Below are 12,708 nucleotides of genomic sequence, written 5' to 3'. Positions count from 1 at the left end.
TAAGAAAACAGAGTCTGCTTTTGCCATGCAAGGTCTAAAGGCACTGCAGCAATCGCTGGCTGGGGTTCCTCAGCTTTTTCAGCATCTGGACTTGAAAAAGCCTATCAGTGGCCATATCACATTAGTCTGATAAAGGCACGGGTTATGACTCATCCTTTGCTTACTACTGCTGGAAGTTGAAAAGGTTTGAAGTGAATCCCAGCACACAATATGGAGGCTTTGAGGACTGAAGGGAACATCCATGGCCGACCGCTGCTCAACCAGACCCTGAGAACCACTGAGAGCTGTGGAAAACAGCCATGGGAATCAGTCTGGCAAGAGGGGACAAGAGTCTAAACTGGGACAGCAGCCACAGAGAAGGGATGAAGGGGAGGGGAGGGGCTTGGGAAACAAGGCAGGTAGAGATACCACAAGCCAGGATGACATAAGGATATACACCAGCCTTTATTTTGTTCATGCAATAAATATTTCCTGAGGGGCGCCTGGGTGGCTCAGTCGGCTTAGGTGCCCAACTCCTGGTTTTGGCTCAGGTCATGACCTCCCAGTTCATGGGTTTGAGCCCCACATCAGGCTCCACGCTGGCCATCTGGAGCCTGCTTGGCATTCTCTCTCTCCCTCTGTCTCTCTGATTGAGCACTCTCTCTCTCCCTCTCTCTCTCTCCCTCTCTCTCTCTCAAACATAAGCTTAAAAACAAAATAAAAATAAATATTTCTTGAGCACCTACCATGTGACAGCTACTCTGTAAAACACCAAGAGTACAATAGAGAGCAGGAGAGATCAGGAGGAAACACACAGACAGAGGCGGGATGCGTGCTGGGATTCTGCTGCTGTTGTTTTGAAAGGGAGAAGTAAAGATGAGAAGAACAACTTCATGGAGGGAGGGGCCAGGTTTGAGGCGAAATCTAAGGGTCAGGAGAAACTTGGGATAATTCAAGAACATGATCTGATATAGACATTCCTCTCCATGAACATGCTTACCACCCCCCTATCTTCTAATATAAAAGTCCCTCTTTTGATCCTACAACCCCTCTAGTTACTGCCTACCCCCTACCCCTTGGAAGTCACCGTGACAGAGGCAACAGTTCCTTCTGGATGCTTTGTGCTCTTCTCACACGTGCATAATCCCAGCCAAAGGCACCAGACACCACCACAATGGTCACTCTGAAAGGGCTTTACCTTCTTTGGTATCTGCATAGCACCTGAAACCAACAGCCATGCTCTTCCTTTGGGAGAGCCTCTTCTTTGGAATTCTGTAGCAATTACTGAAAATTCCACGTGAGCCTCAGGCCCAACAGGATCAGTGCTTGACAACTTGAAGAGCATCAATGCTGGGTATAGAATCCATTCCTCCCAAAGGGCAGGACTGGCTACCACAAATCATATACTGGGCACTGATAAGAAGATGGGAAATGAATGCTGGGTAGGCAATGAAAATCATGTCCATGACCAGCGTCCCAGTTTTCTGTCCAACAGCTGTGACAATTTCATCTCAAACTCCTCTTAGCCTCCTTTCTTTGCACCATCTTGTACACCCATGTGTATAGAATTTTCCTTATACAGGCATAGAATTGCCCACTGGAGTCCTCTTCTTCTACTCCACTGATACCATCTGGGGAACTTTTATAACCTCATACATACACCTTGTCCCTCACCTCAGAACCAAGGAATCTGATATGCCCCCCTAGATTGACCTGAAATCAGGGTGGAGAAAGGGATGGATAAAAATGAAGAGTAGGGGGCTAAGTGATGTATCTTGAGATTCTCTAGGACATTCTGATACAGGTTCACATTTCCCACCCTTTACTCTGTCTCTGTTAAGAGAAGCCCATTCTATCAAAGCACCATTGGGCAGGAAGGAAAGCATCAAGTTCATGGCATGGAGAAACTTTTTCTCAGAGTAACATGGGACAAGATTTAATTCCCAGAATTTGTTTATTCAACTTCTGGGACCAAAGCTATAACCAGCCAACTAATAATTTTGGAATGTATTTATAAAAGAAAAACAAATATTCATTATTCCTCTGACCAATAAATGATTTTAAATATATTTTATGCTCCTATCCATCCCTCCTAAAAAATATACTAAGACTCTTATTTTCAACCATTAAAAATGAAGTTTGACATAGGTTTAAGTAGTGAGGAGGAGCAGGGACCAACTTAGCAAGAAATGTGAAGAAAGGGCAAAATTTCTGGCCTTTAGGAAATTATGGTCTATACTTCATAGCCAGTGCAATAGACGCTTTAGTGTTTGACCTTGAACCAGGATTCTATCTTTTCTACACAAGCAGAGAAATGTGGCCACTTTTGAACTCTTAATTTTGGTTCTTCATTCTTTACATTCTTTAATACCAAATAATATTCTGAGAAGCATACAGTTTGGGGAGTGAATTTAACATTTCAGAGAAACAAACTATCAGAAAGTCAATGTTTAATAGAAAAAGTGACTTCGGTCACCGCCAACAGACTAAAAATCACTAACATAGCATGATCATCTATCTACAGGAAATTGAGGTATTTTTGTGCGTAAAAATGTACATCATTCATGCATGAATGCACATATCTCCATATATTATACATCTGTATGTCCAAATAATCAAGAAGAAAGAATGGGCAAAATACCAAACTACGAGCATGATTTTTTAAAATTTTTTAAATGTTTTATTTATTTCTGAGACAGAGAGAAATAGCGTGAGCAGGGAAGGTAAGAGACACAGAATCCGAAACAGGCTCCAGGCTCAGCTGGCTGTCAGCACAGAGCCTGATGTGGGGCTCAAATCCACGAACCATGAGATCATGACCTGAGCCAAAGTCGGACGCTTAACCGCCTGAGCCACCCAGATGCCCCGAGCATGATTTTTAATAGTCAGGAAATAGGCAATTATTTCCCCTTCTTCCTATTTTTCTGGTTTTTCTTTTTTTTTAAGTTGATTTATTTTGAGAGAAAGCAAGAGCACTAGCAGGGGAGGGGCAGAGAGAGAGAGGAGAAAGCAAGAATCCCAAGCAATTCAGGGCTCAAGCTCACGAACTCTGAGACCATGACCCGAGAGTAAGTCTGACACTTAATTGACTGAGTCACCCAAGTGCCCCATATTTTTCTGGTTTTTCATACAAGCCACCATGATCACTCATACACAGAAAAGGAAAAACAAATGACTTTATTCTTTATCACATATAAGAAGACATGTGTTTACAATGGATGCTCATCTCCTTATATCAAAACAAACAAACAAAATCCAGATACAAAGTATCTCAAGTTTCATACAACCTCTGGTACAGAATAACTCATACAGTCAAAAATGAAAAACTCTGCTTTTCTGTTTACCAAGAGTAAAACGAAAAGAAAGCCCTTTTGTGTAGACATATCTCTATCTTTCAAGTGTCTTTCAGTTTTATAATTGAATTTTAATCATCTGTCTTGTAAACTGCAATGCCACATCCTTCCTTTTTATTTTTTTTCTTAGTTCTCGTTTTCCATTTCCTTAATTGTGCTTCCCCCATAGAGTGAACACGCACAGCACACATGGATGTGCACACTCATACATGCACACACACGTGCACTCATGCACCATTCCTGATATGTGCATCTGAGTCTCTGAGTATAATAGCAAACGACCAAGAAGAGGTTTCTCCCTGAAGCACTGGTGTGCTTGGAGGGGGCTGCATTTCCTCACCTGAAGTCCGCTGAACTACCCTCGCCTGAAGGGTAACCACGCCTCCTGCAGACTCCCTTCTCCACTTGTTCATGAGAAAGGCCATTCAGTGTTTAAAGGACACCCCTGATTATGCACGCTAATGAAGGCAAACGCTGGCACAGATGAGTGTTTGGCAAAAGACTTTTCCCTAATTGCATTCTGCTTACGCTACCATCAAAATTAGTCAGTGTTCCCCCAACACACACACACACACACACACACACACACACACAGCATATGGAAGACACAACAACTGGAAAGCTTTCTTGGTGATGGGGAGGCTAGCGTAAATAGAAAATAGGCCTAAATAAGACACAAAGAACATTCTCTATATTTGCAACACTGAGGGTTGTTCACGTAAAAGTACGTACCCAAACACGTGTGGACACATCTCTTACATGGCTGCCATCTACAGGCTACATACCAATGTGACCCAATTATAAAGCCTAAATGCTGGCTAATGCCATGGTCAAATGGTATGAAATGTACAGAGGACGTCTAGGACAACTTCTATATCCCTGATATCCTGGACGAAGGGTAAGTAATACAGCCCCAACTAGGTAGCACAAAATTTTGGGCAACTTCCGATTAAAAAGTCTTCTCTTCAAGGAATTTAAAAGATGCCTCTCTGTAATTCCCATCTGCTGGAGAAACCAGACCAAATGTCTCTTCTTCCTGCAAGCTAACCCTTCCAACGGCATTGGAAGGAGGTGCTCTTGTCTTCTCTTTACTGTTTCTGCCGCCAAGTTAAGCGGCTACCCATGGGAAGGTTTCCTATTACCATATTACTGACTATTCAACTTTCTCAAAGTCCTCCTTATAATGGTCGTCAGGGAGCTAGACACCGTCTTCAAGCGCTGGCTGACTTACTGAACACCCAGTGGGATCAGGACACAATGCTTCCCTTAGCCCTTGAATGGGTTCACTTATAACCAACATCATGCCTTCTGGCACACATTGCTACAAGTCCTCCTTTCCCTGTTCTCAATGCACACAACACTCTCTACTTCCTTGTTCTCTCCAAACTCATGCAGAACATTATGTTCTGCTTCTTTAAATACTGTGTGACAGGTTTCCACCTGCCCTTCTGGGCTGCTGAGGGGATTCAGAGTTTGTACCAAAAGCCCCTCAGGTCTACCATCCAGATGTAACACTCATGTCCAGAAACCTTGGGCAGCCACATTTTTGGCCATGTCCATTCAGGAACAAGAAAACAATAACTAAAGGCTGCAGGAGAGAGAAAAGCCACACAGATAAGCAAAGACAAGAGATACCAAGTGGGTCAGGGTGTCCAGAATCCTGATGACATTCCCAACAGGTACATTTTCTAGACAGATACATAACTATCAATGATGTCTAGGAGGCATTCTGTATCTTCACAAAAATTAATGCCAACCTCTTTGAAACCGAAAACAAATACAAGGAAAACTTATATGATCTTGAGTTGGTTTCTGTTGCTTACAAACATGAGACCTGGATAAGAGAGAAACTGTATTCTCCTACAAAAAAGTGAGTGTCCCATGTAAGGTGCCATTGCCAGCTACTCTGTAGGTCTTGAGCAATTTGTAGGGTATGCTGTAGACATCTTCCCAGTCTGGTCCTGACTCATTAATTAACACTCTTTTCCTATTCAAATCAACCTACATGTATCTTATGTTTTCCCCAGGATATTTTACCTTTTTAACCCTCAAGACTTGTAACTGTTTTACTCTATTCTTTAGTTGGCTTCCCCGATCCCAAAGCCTGTCCTTCTCCCACCCATGTTTTCAGCCATGCAGTCTGGCCAACACATTACCTAATACATTAGTGAAGTAATGAAGTGATGAATAATTTCTGCTTCCAAAACACTGCACCATGACTTCAGCCAAAGACTCACGAAAATTGGACCTTATGCAAGTTATATCCAACTCGAGACTCGACTCCAGATTGGTAAGAATAAAGGAGATAAAACAAAATATCCAAACCCACACAGGCTGTGCCTTACTTCAGAAAGAGAACATAGGCAAAACCTGTACTAAATGTAACTAAAAAAGTTACATATGAAAAGATGCACGCTCAACAGCATTAGCGAATTGGGAAACAAAAGTCCAGACCACAACTAGATACCACTTCATGCCCACTAGAAAGCCTGGAATCAAAAAGACAGGTAATAAGTGTGTTAGCAAGGATGTAAAGAAACAGGAGCCTTCGTGTCACTGGTGGGAATGTAAAGAGGTGCAATCACTTTGGAAAACAGTCTGGTAGTTGATAACAACAGTCAACCTTACCATATGATCCAGCAATGTCATTACTGAGTATATGAGAACATAAGTCCACTTGAAAGCTTGCATATGGATCACAACAGCATTACTTGTAATAGCCAAGGAGTGGAAATAACCCAAATGCCTATCAGCTGATGACTGGATAAATAAAACACAGTACAGTATATCCACACAGTATAATAGTTTTGGCAATAAAAAGGAAGTGCTAAAACATCTACAACATAGATGAAACCTGAAAATATCATGCCGAGTGAAAGAAGTTAGTTAGAAAAGGCCATATATTGTATGATTCCACTTATATGAAAAGTTCAGATCAGACAAATCTGGAAGCAAACATTTTTTAACTTTATTTTATTTAATGAGAGAGAGAGTGAGCAGGAGGGGCAGAGAAGGAGAGAGAGAGAGAATCCCAAGCAGTAAGTGTAGAGCCCGACACTGCAGACTCCAACTTATAACCTGAGCCCACATCAAGACTTGGACACTTAACCAAGTGAGCCACCCAGGTGCCTCTGGGGGCAAATTAGATTAATGGTTGCCATGGGCTAGGGACAGGGTAGGGACAGCTTGGGGGGAGACAAGAAGAGACTAGTAATGGGTACACAGTTTCTTTTGTTCTAAAAATGACTGTGAGGATACTAAATTCTGTGAATATACTAAACACTCTTGAAGTGTATACTTCAAATGGATGAAGTGTATATGAGGAAAATAATAGTGGGTTGTTTTGAAAAACGAATAACGTCTATAAACTGCTAGGTACCTGGCACAGAACAGCACTCTAATACTAACTGTATAAAAATATAAACACATACGTACATAAAACTAACAACAAAACCAAAAAGTAATTATGTGCAATGAACCAAAACTTTTGAGAGGACATAGATAATGTAGTCCCCTTCTTCAAGTATAATCCCAAACAGATCAATAAAACACTATGAGAAGAGAACTGTGCAGCAGTCACTTAACCTAAGTCAACTGGAAATTCTTGAATTAGAGATTTAAAAGGGGGCAAGAATGAAACAAAATGATAAGCACCTCTCACATGCAATGCTTTTGCCAGCTCATATACAAGTACCAGAGACCCATGAGACTGGAAGTCTCACCACTCACCAGTGCATTGTACATCTGTATGAAGAACCACAAGGAATTATGAAAAACACTTCCTAAATTCACAGGTGACACAACTCATGTCTGTGGAGTCTCACACCATCTTTAGTACCAACATAAGGCACAAGTAAATGAACAACAGAGAGATTAATTGCATATTCTGACAAAATCACAATAGCAAATCAAATACATAAAATCTCCAATTTCAACATTTATGACCACTAGCTATCAGACTCCGCTGTATCTCATTAAAGACATAAAAGGGGGACGCCTGGGTAGCTCAGTTGGTTAAGCACCCGACTTCAGCTCAGGTCATAATCTCACGACTTATGGGTTTGAGCCCCACATCAGGCTCTGTGCTGACAGCTCAGAGCCTGGAGCCTGCTTTGGGTTCTGTGTCTCCCCTTCTCTCTGTGCCTCCCCTGCTCACACTCTCTCTGTCTCTCTCTCTCAAAAATAAATAAAACTTCAAAAAAAAAAGTAAGACATGAAAGAAAAAATGATCACAGAGCCTGGCAACCACCTGATAACTCTTTGGTCTGTTTTTTCCCAAAAATCGAATAACCCTAATGACACTGTTTTCTGAAGAGTAGTCAATAAGAAGAATGTAGCACACTAAATGAAATAGACTTGAAGTATCCATGGTCTTTTTTTTTTTTACACTATTTTGACAAACTTTTAAAAAAATTGTCAGTCAATTGGTGATATTTAAAATGAGATAATTAAAGTCAAAGTCTTTACACATGGCTTCATGGGTAAACTCTAGTGAACATTTAAAGAATTAATGCCAATCCATCTCAAACTCTTCCAAAAACTGAAGAAAACACTTCTAAACATATTTTTTGAGGCCAGAATTACCCAGACACCAAAGTCAGACAAACACACCACAAGCCATTGGAAAAAAAAGAAAAAGGAAAAGAAAAGGAAAAAAAACTGCAAGCCATTGTCCCTGATGAAACAGATGTAAAAATCCTCAACAACATACAAATATTAAAAAAAAAAAAAAAAAGATCACTAAACATAATCAAATAGGATTTATCCCTGGGATGTTAAGGATGGCTCAACATATGCAAATTAATAAATGTGATATACCACATTAAGAGAATGAAGGGGGAATATAATCATATCAATAGATGCAGAAAATACATTTGACAAAATCCAACATCTTTTCATGATAAAAATTCTCAAACATTTAAGTATAGAAGGATAGATGACAAGCCCACAGCTAACATTATTCTCAGTGGTGAAAAGTGGAACACTTTTCTTCTAAGATCAAAAACAAGAACGGGATGGCCACTCTCACCACTACTATTCAACAAATTACTGGAAGTTGTAGCCAGAGTGATTAGGAAAGAAAAAGAAAAAAATGGTTACCAAATCAGAAGGGTTAAATTGTCTCTGTTTGCAGATAATATGTTCTTATATGGAGGAAACCCTAGAGATTCCATCAAAAAAAATTGTTAAAACTACAAAGCAAATTCAGTAAAATTATGAGATACAAAATCAACAGACAAAAATCTGTCGCATTTCTATACCCTAACAACAAACTATCCAAAAAAGAAATTAAGAAAATAATCCCATTTAAAATAGCATCAAAAAGAATAAAATGGGTAGGAATAAACTTAACCAGTGATGGAAAAGATCTGTACACCAAAAACCATAAAATATTGATGAAAGTAACCGAAGACACAAATAAATCTTTAAAGATATCCCATGTTCATGGATTGGTAGAATTAATATTGTTAGATATTAGGTAATCCACAGAGTCAGTGAAATCCCTTTCAAAATTCAAATGGCATTTCTCACAGAACTACAAAAAAGAAACCTAAAATTCATACGGAACCACCAAGGACCCTAAAGAGCCACAGCAATCTTGAGCAAGAAAAACAAAATTGGAGGCACCACACTTCCTGATTTCAAAATATTATGGTATGGACATAAAAACAGACATAGAAACCAATGGAACAGATTAGAGAGCCCAGAAATAAACCCAAGCATATATGGTCAATTTATGACAAAGGGGCCATTGTACAAAACAATGTACAATGGGGAAAGGACAATCTCTTCAAATGGTATTTGGAAAAGTGGAGAGCTACAGGCAAAAAAATAAAACTGGATCCTTACTTCACACCATATATTCAAATCAACTCAAAATAATTTAAACACTTAAATGTAAAGATGAAACTATAAAACTAATAGAAGAAAACACAGGAGAAAAAACATCTTTTTAAGAGAGAGCATGAGCAAGAGAGGGGCAGAGAGAGGAAAAAAATTTCAAGTAGGCTCCATGTCCAGCACAAAGCCCACCACAAGGCTCAATCTCGTGACCCTGAGATAACGATCTGAGCCAAAATCAAGAGTCAGACATGTAACCAACTAGCCGTCACCCCTAAAAGGAAAACTTCTTGACATCTGTCTGTGCAATGATGTTTTGGGGGGGGGATCTGACATGGGCAACAAAAGATAAACAGGTGAACTACTTCAGTCTAAGAAGCTTCTACATCGCAAAGGAAATAATCAAAAGAGTAAAAAAAACAACCATTGGAATGGGAGATAATATTTGCAAACTGAACATCTAATAAGAGGTTAATATCCACAATGCATAAGGAACTCAAACAACTCAATAGCAAAAAAACCCAGATTACCCAGTTTAAAAATGGGTAAAGGACCTGAATACATATTTCTCCAAAGAAGACATGCATAAGACCAACAGGTATATGAAATAGTGCTCAACATCACCAATCATCAGAGAAATGCAAATCAAAACCACAGTGAGATATCACCTCACACCTGTTAGAATGGCTATCATCAAAAAGACAAGAAGCAGAGGCGCCTGGGTGGCTCAGTCAATTAACCATCCAACTTTTGATTTCAGCTCAGGTCATGATCTCACAGTTCATGAATTTGAGCCTGTGTCGGGCTCTGCGCTGACAGCATGGAGTCCATTTGAGATTCTTCCTCTCTCTTTACTCCTCCCCCACTTGCATTCTCTCTCTCTTTCTCTTTCTCTCTCTCCCTCTCTCTCTCACAAAATAAATTAAATAATCATGAAAAGATGTTTTAAAAAAGACAGAAGGTAAGAAGTGTTGGTAAAGATGTGGAGAAAAGAGAACCCTGTACACTGTTGGTAGGACTCTGCGTAGCCACTATGGAAAACATTGTGGAGGTTTTCCAAAAATTAAAAATAGAACTATTAGATGAACCAGAATTCTACATCTGAGGATGAAGCCAAAGGAAATGACATCTGGATACTGAAGAGATCTTACTCCCATGTTCATTGCAGCATTATTCAAAATAATCAACTTAAGTGTTTGTCAACAGATGAACAGATAAAGAAAATGTGGTCTATATCTATACCTACATACAGATACAAACACAGAACACAAACACAGACATGGGTAAATAGATATAGCATAATACTATTCAGTCATGAAAAAAGAAGGAAAGCTTGCCATTTATCACAAGGACTGGGAGGGCATTATATGCTGCATGAATTAAGCCTGACACAGAAAGAGAAATACTGCATGATCTCACTTATGTGGAATCTAAAAAAGTCAAATGCATAAAAGCAGAGAGTAGAATGATGGTTACCAGGTGCTGGTGGGGGGGGGGGTGAAGAAAAATAGGGAGATATTGGTCTGAGGAGAAAGTTTCAGCTACGTAGTATGAACAAGATCTAAAGATCTAATGGTATCATAGCATGATGACTGTAGTTAATAGTACTATATTATATACCTGAAATTTGTTAAGAGAGCAGATCTTAAGTAATGTTACCACCAAACATCAATAATAACTTAATAATAACTATGTAAAGTAATTTATATGTTAATTAGCTTGATGTGATAATCATTTCACAGTATATACATATATTGAAACATCACACTGTATACCTTAAATATATATAATTCTTATTTGTCAATACAAAGTCGAAATATTTGCTACAAAAACACAGCAAATACACTAAAAAATAAAAGTATCTGATTCAAAATAATGTAAATAGCTAACCACGCAACACTTCTGGTTTAAGAATTATGCCTCTGTGTCTTCAATATGAAAAATTAATCATTTTCACCTCGGTGAACTATTACAGTGTACTGCATGTTTAAAGCATATTTCTCAGATTCTATGTTCATTGATTAGAAGAACAAATATTGTTAAAATATCTACAGGACCCAAAGCAATCTACACATTTATTGCAATCCCTATCAAAATACCATTTTCCACAGCATTTTCCACAGAACTGGAACAATCCTAAAATTAGTATGAAATCACAAAAGATTCTGAATAGCCAAAGCAATCTTGAAAAAGTAAAAAAAGTTGGAGGCATTATAGTTCTGGACTTCAAGTTATATTACAAAGTTATAGTAATCAAAATAGTATGGTACTGGCACAAAAATAGACTCACAGATAAACAGAACAGACTAAAAATCCAGAAATGAACCCAAAATTATACGGTCATCTAATCTTTGACAAAGCAGGAAAAAATATCCAGTAGAAAAATACATCTCTTCAACAAACGGAGCTGGGAAAACTGGACCACAACATGTAAAAGAATGAACCTGGACCACTTTCTTACACTAATCACAAAAATAAATTCAAAATGGACTAAAAACCTAAATGTGGAACCTGAAACCATAAAAATCCTAGAGAAGAGCACAGGCAGCAATTTCTCTGACACTGGCTGTAACAACATTTTTCTAGATATGTTCCACAAGGCAAGGGAAATAAAAACAAAACTAAGCTGTTAGGACTACATCAAAATAAAAATTCTACACAGTGAAGGGAGAAAACAAAACTAAAAGGGAGAAGATTTTGCAAATCATATATCCAATAAAGGATTAGTATACCAAATATATAAGGAACTTCTAAAACTCAACACCCAAAACACAAATAACCCAATTTAAAAATGGGCAGAAGACACGAACAGACATTTCTCCAAAGAAGACATACAGATGACCAACAGACACATGAAAAGAGTCTCATCGTCACTTATCATCAGGGAAATGTAAATCAAAACTATAATGAAATATCATCTCACACCTGTTAGAATGGCTAAAATCAAAAACACACGAAACAACAGGCGTTGGTAAGGATGTGGGACTCAAGAACCTTCGTGCACTGTTGGCGGGAATGCAAACTGGTGCAGCCACTGTGGAAAATAGTACAGAGGTTCCTCAAAAAGTTAAAAATAGAGCTACCCTCTGACCCAGCAATGGAATTACTGAATATTACTCAAAGAACACAAAACACTAATTCAAAGGGATACATGCACCCCTATGTTTATAGCAGTATTATTTACAATATCCATGATACGGAAGCAACCCAAGTGTCCACCAATTAATGAATGGATAATTGATGAAGATGTGACATGTATATATACTGGAATATTATTCATCCATAAAAAAGAATGAAATCTTGCCATTTGCAACAACGTGGATAGAGCTAGGGTATAGTGCTAAGTGACATAAGTCAGAGAAAGACAAATACCACATAATTTCACTCATATGTGGAATTTAAGAAACAAAACAAAACAAATGAGCAATGGGGGAAAAAAGAGAGAGACAAGCCAAGAAACAGATGCTTAACAACAGAGAACAAACTGATGGTTACCAGAGAGAAGGTGGATGGGGGGATGGGTGAAATAGGGAAT

The sequence above is a fragment of the Crocuta crocuta genome, unplaced genomic scaffold (assembly GCF_008692635.1).
Source record: "Crocuta crocuta isolate KB4526 unplaced genomic scaffold, BGI_CrCroc_1.0 scaffold369, whole genome shotgun sequence".
Taxonomy (NCBI): Eukaryota; Metazoa; Chordata; class Mammalia; order Carnivora; family Hyaenidae; genus Crocuta; species Crocuta crocuta.
The sequence above is the reverse complement of the archived record's forward strand: the minus strand, read 5'-3'. Positions refer to the sequence as shown.